The sequence below is a fragment of the Melanotaenia boesemani genome, chromosome 8 (assembly GCF_017639745.1).
Source record: "Melanotaenia boesemani isolate fMelBoe1 chromosome 8, fMelBoe1.pri, whole genome shotgun sequence".
In the NCBI taxonomy this organism is placed as follows: domain Eukaryota; kingdom Metazoa; phylum Chordata; class Actinopteri; order Atheriniformes; family Melanotaeniidae; genus Melanotaenia; species Melanotaenia boesemani.
This window is the reverse complement of record NC_055689.1, coordinates 27,993,992-28,010,927: the sequence shown is the minus strand read 5'-3', so window position 1 is coordinate 28,010,927 and position 16,936 is coordinate 27,993,992. Positions and strand designations below refer to the sequence as shown.

Sequence of the window (16,936 nt, the reverse complement as noted above, 5' to 3'; positions counted from 1 at the left end):
AGAGTTGAAACAGTCAATTGAACTGAAATAAAATCCCCAACAAGTGTTTTGGCAAGTCAGAATTTTAAGGAAAATAGATGGTTCAAGAAGTTCAAAGGTTTTTTATTTTCATTTTTTGCTATTGCACAGAAAAAAAATCACAGCAACTCATCAGCTTCAACAACAATCAGTCTCTTCAGGTACAGACAAGTTCCTTTTTTATACACTTAGACAAGACATAAAAACGGACAAGCAGCATCCAGAGAAAAATAATTACTTGTTTACCAGCCTCAGAAAGCAAATCTATTTCACACTGTGCTGCAGTCAGTGGCTTTGTCTATGGGCACGGCTTTTTAATGGGAGGTCAAGGTGAAAAATGGACCGAATGAACTGGTTTGATTGAACTTAGCAGGTGAGTGTGTGTGTGTATTGTAACCATTCAGCACAAATGCTGTAGAAGCTGAGGAAATGGAGCTATACATGGATGTAAGTGATGATGAGCACTTTCCTTTAATTGCTGTTTCAGTGTCAGCAGGTGTGCATATGTGGCTGTATGAGTATATGTGAGGTAGACAAGTGTGTGTATGTGTGTGTTTATGATCTCTACAGGGATGTTGTACATCTCAGCAGAGGTGCTGCAGACACTTAATGAGGAGGATAGCTCAGGATGTTTGTTCACAGGTGACAGGTGCACACAAACACACAGGGTCCAAACCACAAAACAAGCTCCATATATGTGAGGTTCAGGTAGCAGCGTTAACCACACACACCCCTTTACATGCACATGCTGCAGACCAGATCACACACACTTACTGTCACTCACCCATATATAGTTATATAGTAACTGCAGCATCAACCCTACAGGAGAACAGCTCCAGACAGACTGAGTGTCTGTGTGTGTGCTGAGGTTGATGCATGTATGGATCAATTAAAGAGGGTATGCCAGTAATAAGGTCAAACAGCAAGAAGAAAGTATTGTTTATGGAAAGTTAACGTTTATTCTGTTAACATTTTAACATCAAATATTCTGGCATAAAAAACATTATTATTAGCATGAATCAAACTCAAGCCAGGTGGCTTGAGAAACGATGGTTTCTGTACCCAAAATGTCTTGTTCTTTCAGACCAAAGCTCCAAAACTAGGTCAGTAGTAGGACTTTACAACAATAAATCCATAAGGGCCAAGTAATCCCCTTATCAGGTGGGTGGCAAGCATGATGATTGTGGATAAAAAGTAAATAAAAGTACAAATAAATTATATATTTTAAACAGAGAAACTATTTTGCAAAACATCCTGTGTAACAGTGACATATTTTGTTTTGCAGAACAGATTTTTATGGCATTCACACAAGTCTCTCACTGGACTCAACAAATACATTCATTTTGCCATGTTATGCCATGGCATCAAGGCAGGTACAGCCAGTTATGTCAGCTTTCACAGGAATCAACCATGTTCCAGCTGAAGAAAGTAGTTAGCAGTGGGGATTTCTGGTTGGGACACCTAAAACTACAAACTTCAGCATCAACAACCAAAAAGCACACAATGCTAGCTCCTATAGAGCGCCTCAAGCATCCAACATCGTGGAGAAGAGGAGGTCCTCAACAGCAATATATGTTTTTCAGCAGTTGTTAAAATATTTAATGAGTTGAAGTAAATCAACTTTACAGCGAACTAAAATAGACATAAACCATAGACACAAGTATACTGAATGTTCTTTAAATGATTTTCTTTTAATTTTTTATTTTTTGTATTTGTATTTTATTTCATTTTATTATTTTTTAATTTTTTTAATTATTTTTTTTTAATTATTTTTTAATTTTATAAATTATTATTTATTCCTTTTATTGATTAAGCATTTTAAATTTAATTTCATTTTAAATTTTTGTTATTCTTTTGCAGTTTAAAAGCGCATACAGTTTAAAGCCAGACCAAAATGTTATCCACAAGGAAATTACTTGTTAACTTTCTCTTACCTAAACACTTCTTACATATTTGTTGACGTAAAAACATTTTTCTAAAAATTACATTAACATCAATATCTGATTTGTCAAGTACAGTGTGATCAAAACCCAAGCTGAATCCTGGGTGTAGAATCCAAGATGTAGATTAGATTATCCAAGATGTAGACTCTGTTTAATAACTGCACTGCAGCGTGAACACCCCTCTGCTGCAGGCACCAAGTTCCTCAAACCAACATACTGTCTCTCCAGGTTCAGACACATTATTAAGCAGACAAGCTTGTGGCAGTTCCAATAATGGAAAGGTCTACACTCGAAACAGCTTGTGTCTCTTCTACACACCAGAGGCTGCCCTTTGTAAAGTGGTATTCTTAACGGGGCTGGCTAGAGGGAAACACAACCAGCTGAGCACCACATGAAAATAATTTCTGTTGAAGACATTCAACATAAATATTTGAGCTATCCTGCGCACACACAGAGACACACAAAGGACATGCTTTTCCATTTTCTTCACTGTTTTTGTTTTTTGTTTTATTTTGTTGGTATGCTGCATCTAATGTAGTTAATCTAAAGAGTTAAATAATACATTGACAGGTCTCATGCATTTACTGATAGTGCTGCAGTCTATTAAGATGAGTGCATAACCCTGCTCAAGTTAACAAAGCATCCCAAGCACTCTAAATGCAACACCTATTCCCCTCTTTACTAAAATAAAATTCTGGTATGGAGTATATATCACTGCTTTTTTGTCAACAGAATGTGGCAGATGAGGCAGAAGCTGTGTAAAATAACCAGCAATATGCCCCTTTCTTCCTCTCTTTCTCCTTAGGATATGATTAGTCTTATCAGGTGAGCAGATATATGTGCACTATGTTAGGATTTCTAAACACTGGAACCAGATAGTAACCTCTCACTGCAATTTTTCAGAGGCAGACATTGCTGCAGCTCTTATAACTTGTTTTCTTTTTTTTTTTTTTTTTTTTCACAACTATGAGGCATCTTATTGATAAATGACACACAAAAAGGTTGAGGGCTGCACACTGAATACAAATGATGCAAATATTCCCAATTCCTCCCTTTGCGAGAGTGTAGCTACCATGACAACTGAAAGAGGGCAGCAGTGAGTAGAAGAGCAAAGACAAAAGGTAAACTGGAGTTATTGTGTAAGAGCAAGTGAGGCAGGGAGACCTGTCCACATCATCATGACAATACATCAAGTGAACTGTTAATTCTCCATCTGGAGGGCTGCAAAGAGGGAGGTCGGCTAAGAGAGGAAGAGCGAAGTCTAGACAAAAGCATTCCTCCCTTCCTGCCTTCCATCTCTCTGATTAAGAATCTGTTTCACAACAGGCTTCTTAATTATTACTTGCAACTAATGTGTATCCTGTTTTCTCTCCTGTCTTTTTCAGTCAGAGATCTGTCAGAAAATTTTTTAGCCTGGAGTCTCATGTTTTCTGAATGAAATCTTCCTTCATTACATAATTCACAAAGGTTTTGGCAGACAGAAACCCTCTGCTTTATTCAGTGAATTTCACTTCTCAAAGACAAATTAATTAGCCCTTTTTGCCTACTAAAACACATTTTCAGACCAGTCTCACAGCAAATAAATTGATGCACATAAGTATATATCTTTTGGTTTTTCTTTCTAAACCACTTATTTAGCATGGTTGTAGTGACACAGAAAGGATAATTAAGACTTGTGAGACATAAGGTGCACATACAACAACAGTTTAAATAATCATATTCTATCCTGCTTTATTCAACCCAACTTTATTTAATTAATTGATCCCAATGAAAATAAATTAAAAAAATCTATGAAATGAGACCTGAACAAGATACAGAGAGTAAACAAAAGTTAGCTCAACAAACGCACAAAAATGCACCTAAACTTTCAAATATGAGCTGCTTTTACTTTTCAATAAAAACAAGGTCATGAAAACTGTTCCTTGTGGAAAACAGCAGCAGTTCACAGCAAAGCATCCAACAGCCAGACCCACATAAGGACACGTGACGCTGGAGAGGAAGTCATGTGCTTGACGACCACAACACAAACCTGACTGGACCACATGGACTGGCATGTGGGTCAGAGGTCAACTGCTGTGCAGTGCAGTATGGGGGAGGGGTGTAAGCGTGGGCAGGCTCGAAATAGACGATTATCAGTCGGCATATACAGCATGTCAGGCCTACACTGGCCCTAATGATGAATTTCAGAGCCATGTTAGTGGCTCTGTGAGGCTGTATGAAGATGCATCACTGAGTACTCTAAACACAATGCTGATTAACTGCATGGATCATGTAAAGTATATTTTTTTTGTCTTGTTTCTTTAGTGATAATTCATAGAATTGCATTAGGGAGATGGATCCAGATTCAGTGTATTGTTGAAATGTAACCCTTGGTTTGTCTAATGTTACAGATTTAGTTAGGCTGGTGGATAAAATGGTAAAAAATTAGATCATGGTTAAATTTACATGCTCTTTAAAAAGGGTGATACATTTTCTGTACCTGTACATTTCCACATCTGTGTTGTAATCCTGACCACCTGAACTGACTCGCTCACAATACAAAGTGAAGCGAGCTGTTACTTAAGAAAGACAAAAGATATAACAAGTGATCCTCCTGCAACTTTGTTAGCACATCTAAAACTATTAATTAACTCACCGTACCTTGTCCTATTTTAGCATGGACTGTAAGGACAACTAAAATACAGAGACTCATCACCTGTGACATTTAAACTAAGACTGAAATAACCTCCACCTCCAGCTGAGCAAACATTCATTACATGCTACATGAACAAGAAACCTTTATATTTATGAATCATTTCTGAGACCTGACTACAAACGGGCACGTGACAAAACAACAAGTATGACAAACCACAGTTAGTTTTTTTTTTGTGTGTGTTTTTTTTGTGAGGTGTGTGTGTGTGTGTATTGACCCAGTGCAGCTGTGCAGAATGGGACCTCAGCCAAACCCCTAACAGACAATTACCCCACTATGTGTGTGTGTGTATGTGTGTGTTTGTGTGTGTGTGTGTGTGTGTGTGTGTGTGTGTGTGTGTGTGTGTGTGTGTGTGTGTGTGTGTGTGTGTGTGTGTGTGTGTGAGAGACAGATGAGTGTACATCACCAAAGCTGCCTGTCTGCTACTAGATGTGACCAGACTTTAACAGAGAGCAGCTGCACAGTCGGCCCACTTAAAGGGACAGTTACACAATTTCTTTCCTGCTTACTTAACAATTAACTTCTTTGTTTGCACTTTGAAAATGACAATCCCAGCCTTCTACAGTGTATATGATGCAAAATATTTTGGATTCTTTGTATTGCTTGTATCCACAAACAATTAAAAAATGGACATAACTAGTAAGTTGTTTTTTTTGTTTGTTTTTTTAGAAACTGCACCAGATATGGTTTCATGTTAACTTAATCAATTTGTTGATCCATTCAACAGTACAATCAACATTTAAGAGTCCAGCTACAGCACATGCATGCATCTCTGTTTTAGACTGGAGGATGTTATCACATGTTTTCAAAACACAAAACTAGTAATCTTTAATGATAAATACAGTTTATATTTCTCTGAGAATCTTCCAGGTTTAAGAAAAAAGTGGCTGTAACAGAATAAAAACAGCCCTCACTGCACGACTGGAAGTTGTTAACTATGCAGCACTGAGTCATATTCCTGAGGTGTCTGTTAAAAATGGGCATCATGAGGTAAGACTGCGGCTGCGTCACCCACATGAACAGGGGGGTGTGGTCACTTATTTCCCTGGCACACCGCACTGCGTTTCCATGCCCACCTTACTTTAATAAAGCTGACAACCTCTGGACAAGCACACGCTGCAGAGCTGTAAACACACACATACACAGGAAAGCCCCTATGGTTGGAGCCAGCAACGTAAAACACAGGCCAGGGACCGACCCCTGAAATACTAACAGCATCTGCCACGTGTGCTGTACGTTCACGCGTGTTTTTCTTACAGCAAGGAAACGCATGTGTGTGATTAATAACTTCTCAGTGAATCTCAACAATTCACCCTGGTCTCAGAAGGCTAACATGTCTCAGGCTTTGTGTGTGAGGGTGTGTGTCCAGATTAATCTGACCCCTCCAGCTGCTTCCTGCTCAGCCCAGGTGCTCCATCAGACCATTTTCTTTCTTTTTCAAAGGTTGGCCCCTCAGCGACTGTCGGAACTATAGAAAAGCTAACAAGCCTCCCACCCTCTGATTAAAATCAGACAAAGGATGGCCTAGTACAAGTACTAGGCAGATCTGGTATGTTACTTTCAGAAATCGTCCAACATTTCTGCAAACACCTAGATTCTAGTAATGGATCCCAAATCATACCAGATACTATATATGTACTATTATGTGTTATGTACCACTAATTTGATCATTATATCAGACAATCAAGCTCTGAATGCACAAACTTACCACCACACAGTGCCCAGATAAATTCCACAATGATATAAAAATAATTTTCCCTCCTGCAGTCCACTCTATTTAACAAAATTACAGTTTATTCCCATGTCTCTACACCTGTAAAATATCATGGAAAATGGTAAAAATCTACTGATGACCATTAAGTAAAAAGTCAACAATCTAATTCCTGTGTATGAGGAATGCATGTGTAAACAAGGGAGTAATTTAGGACACAGGCTGTCCATTTTCTATATTAATCTTAATTAACTGCCTTTCTTAGAGTACCTGATGGTTACAGCAAGAAAACACAATAAAATGTATAATCTCAACAGTGAACATCAGAGATTAACTTCTGCTATTACTGCTTTGCTGTAATGGCACACAAAAGGAAAAGCTTAAGTTAAAACAAAGAAAATTTGTACAATTATGAATTATTAAGGTATCAGTACTTCAAACATTGTATCTTTTCTGTACCAAATGTAATACAGAATATCTTATAAAAAAAAAAACAACCTGATAACTGCACAAAAACCTGCAATATCTTCTTCTATTTCATATATCATTTACTATTTCCACTCTTGGAGAGGCATCAAAAAAGCTCATTTGAGAGTAACTCCTTGCTCTAATCACAGCAGTTGTAAGAGAAAATCCTGATTCTAGGTTACTTCTACTTAGATCAAGGACCTGCAACATAGCTCACACAAACAGCCACTTGCAATCAAATTTCGTTATCTGAAAGGCTCAGAATTACTTTACATTCGTGATATTTATTAAAAATACTTAAAAAGTGGGTCTAAAAGTGACATAACCAGGTATTTGGTACTTGCTTGCAAAATCAAAATAAGTAACAAAATAAAATTTCAGAGGTAAACTTACCTTAATTTCAGACCAAGAAAATAACAAATTTACATTGTGATCCACCAGGATCAACTGACTACATATACTTAACTATACAGGTCCTTTGACAGTAATTAACGGGGAGACTTACAACACTCAGACCTCATCTGTCAGCTAAACCAATTTCTTTCTCCATAGATTAGAGGTTGTAGTATAAAATTCAACTTTAAACTCAAATTCTCAAACAAAATTAATGTTTAATGTCCACATTAAACATACAAGAGGCAGAGAGAAACCTAAGAGAAAATTGTAGAACTACATTTTAATGTTTCCAGAGGGTGAATATCACATCTGGAAACTAGCAATTTTATGAGAAAGATGCAGACCTCTTACATCATTTTCAAACCCTGAGATGTTGCTCTGTGGCATACAGGTAATCGCTGGATGGTTAAATTTCCCCCTATTTCCCCCAAAATTACCATTTACTGCAAAACCTGCAACTTCTATCTATCTGACTGGGCTGTGACTCATGAGCAGATACTTCAATTAACATAACCAGTAAAGTCAGCGTGGGCAGGTGTGTTGACGAAGGGTTAAACTAAAGCATTGTTTAAGAGTGAAAATATATATGAATGCAAGTAGGTCTGGATCTTATGTGTAAAGGCCAAGTTATCTGGAGTGAAAACTCTTTACCTGAATGTACTGTATTCTGAATAGTATGACCAATTTTATTTCCAGTACTTCTATTTTAGGACATACTAATGAAGATTTAAATTGTAATCATTATACAAATACTATATTCAGGTAGATCAGTTTCATTAATCTTAATTCAGATTAGTGCTGGGAGGTATGACCAAATTTCTATATCACGGTATTTTTAAAAATCATGTCTGTTACAACCTCGTGGAAGTCTAAGGGTAAATGAGGTTGGCAACATAAACGGGCCGGAGGCAAAAATAAAGTACGGAAGTTTATTACTTTCCACAATAAATAAACATAAACGTAAATCTCTGCTCCGGCAGACAATAAAGACAACAATATAACAAAAGGTGTCCTAAATAGGTATATAAACGACTATATAAACAATAAGTCAACCAGGCAGGTAACGCTCTGGGACGTTGATAAACACGAAAACAAAAAGGGTAACACAAAATCCTCCTCCTGATGAGGGAAAATCTAAACAACTTAACAGAAAATGCAAAGGCTACCAAATTCAAAAATACAACACAAGTCTTTCTTCGAACCAAACCAAAAGGTACTGCCACAAGAACAAGCTCACAGTCAGATACTAGAAGTCCAAAAGAGTTTCCCAAAACCGGCACACTGCGTTCTCCCAACACAGCTGCCTCGAATGACAGCGCAGCACGTCCTTTAAAGGAGGGGCCTCTCCAACGATCGGTCCCTCGGGCATGGTCGGCACCGCAGGCGGCCAATCCAAGTGAAGGTGGGCGGAGTCCCGAAGCCACTTGTCCTTCCAGTCAATGGGACACAGCTGACTCCAATCAGACGGACACTGGATGGAAAACCAGGGGCCGTAACATGTCGGTTTCACGGTATTTGACGTTTTTTTCCCTTGTGCATACTGTGTTAATCATATTATTGTGATAAGAATTACTGCAGTAGAGTGGTTAAGACTACCCTATTCAAAAAAGAAACATTTCCACATTAGTATTACATGTAATACAGGTTTGCATGGCCCCAGTCAGTCAGTTTTCAGAGGGTGGCGTACCTTTAGCAAACGCTTCCAAAAGTGACGTCTGACTCGCCTGTCCTCTAGCGTCACTTTTACCTGATGGTATGGAAGACGCTGCTTTTAGTTTAATTCACTCCTGGTACTCCAAAGCATGTTTACGGCTAAGATGATGCAGCAAATTGCTCGTGTTACCACCTCCGGCGACAACTTTAGCTTGACAGCACTTGCAGTAAATTGTTGTCTGGTTCACGTCCGACCTTTTAAACCCGAAGTACCTCCAGACAATAGACACAGCTCCTTTTTTCGGCAAAAGTTCTTCTGGGTCATCATCTTCAACTTCTGGTTCAGAGGCTCCCCTGTTCATTTTCATCACGCTCAACAACGTCACAACTACTTGCGCTCTGTTCCATGTGTGTTTAGCTGCGCAGCAATGAAATACGTCCCCTGTGAAACAATGTACCACCGCGCTGCGTTCCGGACATATTTAGGCTATTTAAACCGGTGTTGCCGGTATATGAAAAATTCATATCATAACAGAAATAAAAACCGGTTTTCGGTGCAAACCGGTATACCGCCCAGCACTAATTCATATCAAAAGATTCAAGCACAAGATTGAAATCTAACTACTTAAACTGTATAATCAAGACTGTAAAATTCAAGTTGTGCAATTCAAGAATAAATACAATTATATCAAAATTTTAAAATGCTTTTGCATTTCGAATTTCTTCTTAACAAATTCTAAACTGTAAAAGACAGAAGATCCAGGACCATGAACATGTAACTCAGCAACAAAATAAACACATGACTTGTGTGCTTTGTAAAGGATTAAGTGAATTTTAAGAAGGTTGATCTGCATCAGGTTAGTGACGTGCGCATTTGCACATGATGAATTTCTGTGTGTGTAATGAGACAGGCTCTACAGGTGACAGTACACTGGGGTATTACATAACATTCTCAGCTCTGATCTCAGTTCTGCAGCAGCTGCCTGGAAAAACCGCCAACTACACTGCACCCCTGCACTACATCATCATCACCACCGTCTGTCTAATCAAGTGGAGCTCATCAGAGAGTCATGTAACCACCAATAACTAATGAGGTATGGACTGAAGCTAGATTTATATTTAAATAAAAAAAAAAAAAAAAAAACACCAGTCCCTCTGAAGTGGGGTTTCAAGTGGAAAAGATGTCTGTTTATACTTAAAAAATATAATTATTTACATGAAGACAGACTTCCATCACGCTCTGTAAAGGAAATTAAAGGTTGTCCTCTTAACTGGAGTGTGCATGTACTTTGTTTGCTGAAGCTAGGCAGATCAAAAGTAATCTTACTCTGTTACAGAGAAAGCCTTACAGATCAAAATGTGAAACATCATTAAACCACCAAATTGCATGCTCTATTTATGAAGCGCAGACCAGAATAAAGCAGTAAATTAACCACTAATGACATTTAAAGGAGGTTCCAGAAGTTGCACTCAGCTAGTAAACAATTAGCTGAATAAAAAGTTCAACGACATTATTTAATTCAGTAAAATACAGACAGAATATGTGAGCAAATGCATGCTGTGGGACCACAAGAGCTGCAGAATCTGAGGAAAGGAGGCCAATAAAATCTGAATGATGCAGCCATGAGATCATTTTTACTGTATATGCTCTTGCAAAAATATCTGACTGCATCAAATGTTTACAACTAGCTGATTTACAGAAAAATTAAAAAAGCCAGGAGAGGCATATTTAAATACTTTGGATATGTATTTTTTAAGTAGAAGCTTTCTGTATCTTTTTCATATTACAAAGTTTAATGAATTTCAGGAGTTTATCAGCTATAAACCTCAAAAGCAGCAAAAAGCAATGTGAAATAAATCTTAGGTTGAACCCTTCTTTTACTTTCCTGTATGAAAGAAATACTGACATTAAAACTGTCATTTCTGTTTAAACATATAAAACACGATTACAGTGTTGACATTTAAGTTCCTGTTTCTGCACTTTTATGGTCTTATTAAGTCTATATGTATTTAGAAAAGGAGACTTGATTCATAGTGCTACTTCTTCTGTCCTGAATTTAACCGATGCTGCACAAAAACAAACCAATATTTTAGAGGAATGTTACATATTTTTCACTGTGGAACAAATATAAAAAGAAATGTAAACGTACACCCAATTTCATAAGCCAGGGTAAAGGCTGAGCATAACAATTTTACTGTCAAGTACCATCAAACAATGTCTAAAGTAACATGTCCATAAAAAGTCAAAATAATTACCTTGAAGTCAAACTTTATTCTTTGGACTAGTTAAATAATAATAAAAAAAAATGAATACAGCCTTACAGAGTGGAGACAGACACTGTCTCCACTCTGGAGTAGGGCTGCAACGATTAGCCAATGTTGTTGACAATAGTCGACAATAGAAACAGTCAACAACAAAATTAACTGTTGACTATTGCGTACCACGGACGTACGTCTGCAGCGCTCGAACATTTAAAGAGGCATGTCGGACTTACATAACAACCACATGCAAGATTTCAAAGGTGAAAGTGAAATATGAGCTATTTAATAATTATGAGATTCAAAATCCGATTAGTAGACTAGTCTAGTCGACTAATCTACTATCACAATAATCATTAGTTGCGGCCATACTCTGGAACAGGGCTGGGCAATTAACTGAATTTTAATCTCAATTACAATCTGGGTTTTCAACTATCATAAAAATTAAATGATGCTATTTGTCGCAGTTTACTCTTGTATTGTTTTCAGTTGCATATCGCGCGCCACTGGCATTGCAGCGGTCTGCTGCAGACTCCTCCCACTTTGGTTTTATTCAGCACGAGTTGCCAACACCTCTCAAGTTGGGCCTGGTACACACAAAGTTTGTTTTTTAATCTGATGAGATTTTTTATCTGGTCGAGACCTCAAACACGAGGGGAAAAAAAATCAGGCATGCAACAGTTTTGATCATACTGTGTGTGGTGTGCTCAGATATCTCGTCACAGAACAACACACACATAACGATGCTGTCCCGTAACTGATCTACAATCGAGTCCTCCGAGCCAGAAATCTCACGTGACCAGACGTGATCTAACAAAACCATAGTAGGAGAAACATAGCAACAACCTGCAATAAAATGAAGAAGAAGAAAACATAACCGGAAAAACATAACCGGAAAACACGAGGGAATGGTGGTGGTCTTGGGACTGTTATTAACAGAAAACGCCAGAAATGAAAAAAATAACCTACTGGAGACGTCATGAATTCGCTCTTAACACACCTCAGACCAAATGATAATTTTATAGGAAAATCTTATAAGACTCAAGATAACTGGGCATTTGCCGTCCTTCATCGGGAAGGGGCAAAATCGTAACAAAAACAGCCTGATAATCTTTATGTTTGTACCAGGCCTTAGACTGAAGAGTCGCAACCAAATAATAATCAAACATAACTTTTCCTTCTTTTTTTTTTTTTTTTCACCAAAGACCAGTGCTTAATTAACACCGTGAACAACCTGGGATTTAAGAAACTCATCAACAGTTTGGACAAACGGTATCACATGCCATCTCGTCACCATTTTAGCCGAGTGTCTCTCCCTGGCCTGTGTGATGAGTTTTGTGAGGGTGTTGTGAACGACGTGGCTACAATCCAAAGTTTCGCCACAGCTTTGAACCTGTGGTCAAACCGCACCATAGAGCCGTATGTAAATGTCACGTTACATTTCACTGACGCAGATTTCAACGTGAAAACGAAATGTCTCCAGAATAAATTTTTCCAGATCACACAGGGCAGAACATAGCTGCTGTATGTATGCATGTATGTGTGTGTGTGTGTGTGTGTGTGCAACACAAAAGAAACGGAGCTTTTCTGAGTGGGGTTCAATCCCAATGTCCTGAAAGTTGGTAAAAAGTGATCCACGACACAGTGCAATCAATGTCATTCATCTGCCACACAGGCTTATCAATGCATGCAACACACAACCCAGTGTGTGTGTCACAAATGTATTCAGTAGGATTTACCTCTCTCTGAAAACAACTGGGTCAACCACTAACGCAATGCTGTTAGGAATTTTCTCCCACACATGCACTCAGATGCACAGAATAAACACAGCTTTGACCTACATATCAACATCAGTATAACCTCGTCATGTACAATAAAACATGTCACAAATTTGTCCTCAGCAACATGTGCCTCCTTTCTCCATCTCACGGAAAGAAATGTGACCCCAACACGTTCGCAGTAAGCAACACCCACAGGAAACGACATATTTGGAAGTGTGTGTGTGCGTGTGTATTGGGTAGCAGCATGTTGAGTGGTCACTTCCTGTTTACTTTAATACCTTCCCTCCTCCTGTCTTTCTCTACAAAGTCAAAACGTCCTCTTTTAGCTTTAGCTGTGCCTTTACTTCTTTACTAAACACTAGTAGTTAATACATATATACATATATATATATATATATATATAAATGAGAAGTAAAATAAAAAAGTTAAATAAATTAACAAAAGCAGGAAGGTCCTAGCTTTTGTCTGTGCGTTGTGCCCTCAATGTTATGATTATCTTAAATAATCATGAATTCAAAATTGACCAAAAGAATTGTGATCAGGATTTACAGGAAAACATGCATAAATCATGAGGCCTATTATGAGGCCTAATGACTTTTTCTGGCTTATGGATCAACTCATGTCTCATTTCTCACCTGTTCACATCTTATTCACCTCCAGGAAACAAAAAAAAAAAAAAAAGAAAAAACATCAGTAACAGACCAGAGTTGCTGGTGGAAACTCCCTGCTACTGGCCAGCTCTCTTAAATGCATGAGAGGAAAAACAATAAAACAATAAGTACCTAACAGCCTTCAGACTGCCGCCTTGCTGTCGATCACGTAACCTGCACAGTCATACTCGCTCATAGTGCTCCCACCTAGTGACCACATACTTTTTTTTTTCCTACACACTAAAACACACAATCACTATTACACACAAGGCTTTTCCCATCTTCCTTCACCACAGTGGTTGCAGAGGATGGCTTAAATTTAATTTAATGTAACAGTACATGCATTAATCTGCTGCATCAGGAGGCAAACACACATACGCACACTAATCTTCTCTGTCAGGACATCTATACCAGCTCGACACCTGGATTAAATGGTCTCATACAGTAATCTATCATGGATGATTTATTGCATACAGCCACTGTTTGTACATGGGACTCTCTGGGTTTTACCTCCTGCTAGTCAATTAAGTCTGTGATCAGAACAGAGCTGCAGACAAAGGCCAACCATGTCAGGATTAATGAGACAACTGCAGACAACATCACGCATTCAGGATTACTATCATATTTGTGTTCTTGTATGAAATGTCATTTGCATATGATTAAAATATTAATTGTTTGTTTAATTTAATTGTTTACCAAGAAAATGTCAGAAAAATGCCAACAGTGCAACATCCCAACAGGAAATCACCTTCATCAGGATGACTTTTAATTTCTTTGGCTTTGAGTTATTTGAACAATTAAGAAATTAACACGTTGCCTCTTGCTGTACGATTTAGTGACCCTTTTGTATTTCAAGAAATTTTCATAAACCAAGTATATAAACTCAATAGTTACAAAAATTCCCTGCATCCTAACCTTAAGTTAAAAATAATCTTAACTGTTTAGCACTACAGTTTCTCTTTTCTTATCTAATGTTTTTAAATGTGGTTGTATGTTTTTACATGAACAAATTTGAATTACTTATTAATTACATATTAATCTTCCCAAAACTTTACATCAGGCTTTTTTGAATATGCCCCCAAAGTACTGGGCACTGTTTTATTTTATTCCTTATGTTTGTGCAAAAAATAAAGAGCCAAAAAAAAACAAAAAAACTTCTAAATATTTATAGTCAAAAAAGCAGCTTATTAGGTTTCTGTTTATCATCTGATCAGTTATTCAACTGCCCTTTAAGCCCAGTGAGACAGATACAATCAGTAATAGCATAAAAAACACATAAAATCTAAGACGTCAAGGAATTTACTGCAATTACAACATAACTAAGTAGACCACTGCAACCCCTTCCACCCCTGATGCTCTATAAAGTCTCAAGGCGCTTTAAAAGAATATTATCAAGGACAAACATTGTAAGTGATGGGCTCTTTGCTCGTGTAACATCAGTCACCCATGAGTAAAAAACTAGCAGGCAAATCACAGAGATGGAGTCGGTCTGCCTGTCTGACCTGCTTCCCTGTGGTTTAACAGAAAGCCTGGGGAACAAGAGGCTGAATTCTGGTGAGGTATCTTTTTAATAGCCTTCTGAGTCTGAAGACTTACAGTTGTGTTCAAAATAATAGCAGTCCAACATGAATAACCTGTTTTTGGTAGAAATTATATTACTGCATGGCAAATAATCTACCAGTTGCTGTAGTGGGGTCTTAGAAAACCAACAGAGCCAACATTCATGATATGCATGCTCCTGAGTTTGTGTAATTGAATAATGAATTGAAGGGGCTTGTTCCAAATAATAGCAGTGTGGATTTCAATTAGTGAAGTCATTCAATCTGTGATTGAAAACAGGTGTCAATCAGGTGGCCCTTATTTAAGGATGAAGCCAGCACATGTTGCTCATGCATTTCTCTCTGAAAACCTGAGAAAAATGGGTCGTTCCAGACATTGTTCAGAAGAAAAGCGTACTTTGATAAAAAAGTTGATTAATGAAGGGAAAACGTATAAAGAAGTGCAGAAAATGATGGGCTGCTCGGCTAAAATGATCTCCAATGCTTTAAAATGGAAAGCAAAACCAGAGACACGTGGAAGAAAACGGAAGACTACCATTCGAATGGATCGAAGAATAGCCAGAATGGTGAAAACTCAGCCAATGATCAGCTCCAGGATGATCAAAGACAGTCTGAAGTTACCTGTGAGTACTGTGACAATTAGAAGACGCCTGTGTGAAGCTAATCTATCGGCAAGAAGCCCCCGCAAAGTCCCACTGTTACAAAAAAGACATGTGCTGAAGAGGATACAATTTGCCAAAGAACACATTGGCTGGCCAAAAGAGAAATGGAGAAACATTTTGTGGACGGATGAGAGTAAGATTGTTCTCTTTGGGTCTAAGGGCCGCAGACAGTTTGTCAGACGACCCCCAAACACTGAATTCAAGCCACAGTACACTCTGAAGACAGTGAAGCATGGTGGTGCAAGCATCATGATCTGGGGATGTTTCTCTTACTATGGTGTCGGGCCTATTTATCGCATACCAGGGATCATGGATCAGTTTGGATACATCAAAATACTTGAAGAGGTCATGTTGCCTTATGCTGAAGAGGAAATGCCCTTGAAATGGGTGTTTCAACAAGACAACGACCCCAAACACACCAGTAAGCGAGCAGCAGCTTGGTTCCAGAACAACAAAATTAAAGTCATGGAGTGGCCAGCCCAATCCCCGGACCTTAATCCGATAGAAAACTTGCGGGGTGACATTAAAAATGCTGTTTCTGAGGCAAAACCAAGAAATGCAAAGGAATTATGGGACGTTGTCAAATTATCCTGGGTTGGAATCCCTGTTGACAGATGCCAGAAGTTGGTTGACTCCATGCAACACAGATGTGAAGCGGTTCTCAGAAACTGTGGCTATACAACTAAATATTAGTTTAGTGATTCATAGGAATGCTGAATCCTGGATATTTTTCATTTCATACAGTAAATATTTGAGTTTGTAAAGTAAAATGCAGACACTGCTATTTTTTTGAACAGCCCAATGTTCATTTTTCTTCATTTTCTGTAACATAATTAAAGAAATGTCTGCTTTTTCTTCATGTTTTGATTTAGAATATAATGTGCAGTGTTACCAATGCATGGAAATAAAAACTATTATAAGGACTTTGGGCTTAACTCAATTTTTTAACCTGACTGCTATTATTTTGAACACAACTGTAGATGGAGGACAGGTTTGAGAGGAGGGCTTGAAAGTCAGGCAAAAAATAGCACAAGGAGATATGTGTGTGCACGTGTGTGTGTCTGAAGGCTGCGCTGCCAGGAATAAGCGATTAAGAAGAGTTGACCCTGTTTTCTAGTAGTCTCTGAAACAGACCCACAGGGAT

The 16,936-nt window shown here is 38.1% G+C and overlaps 1 protein-coding gene across 2 annotated transcripts in view; it reads right to left on the bottom strand.

Annotated features, from left to right (window-relative positions):
* LOC121644318 (zinc finger E-box-binding homeobox 1-like) overlaps positions 1-16,936 on the bottom strand; it is a 67,827-nt gene that overhangs the window by 26,104 nt on the left and 24,787 nt on the right. The window lies entirely within an intron of this gene.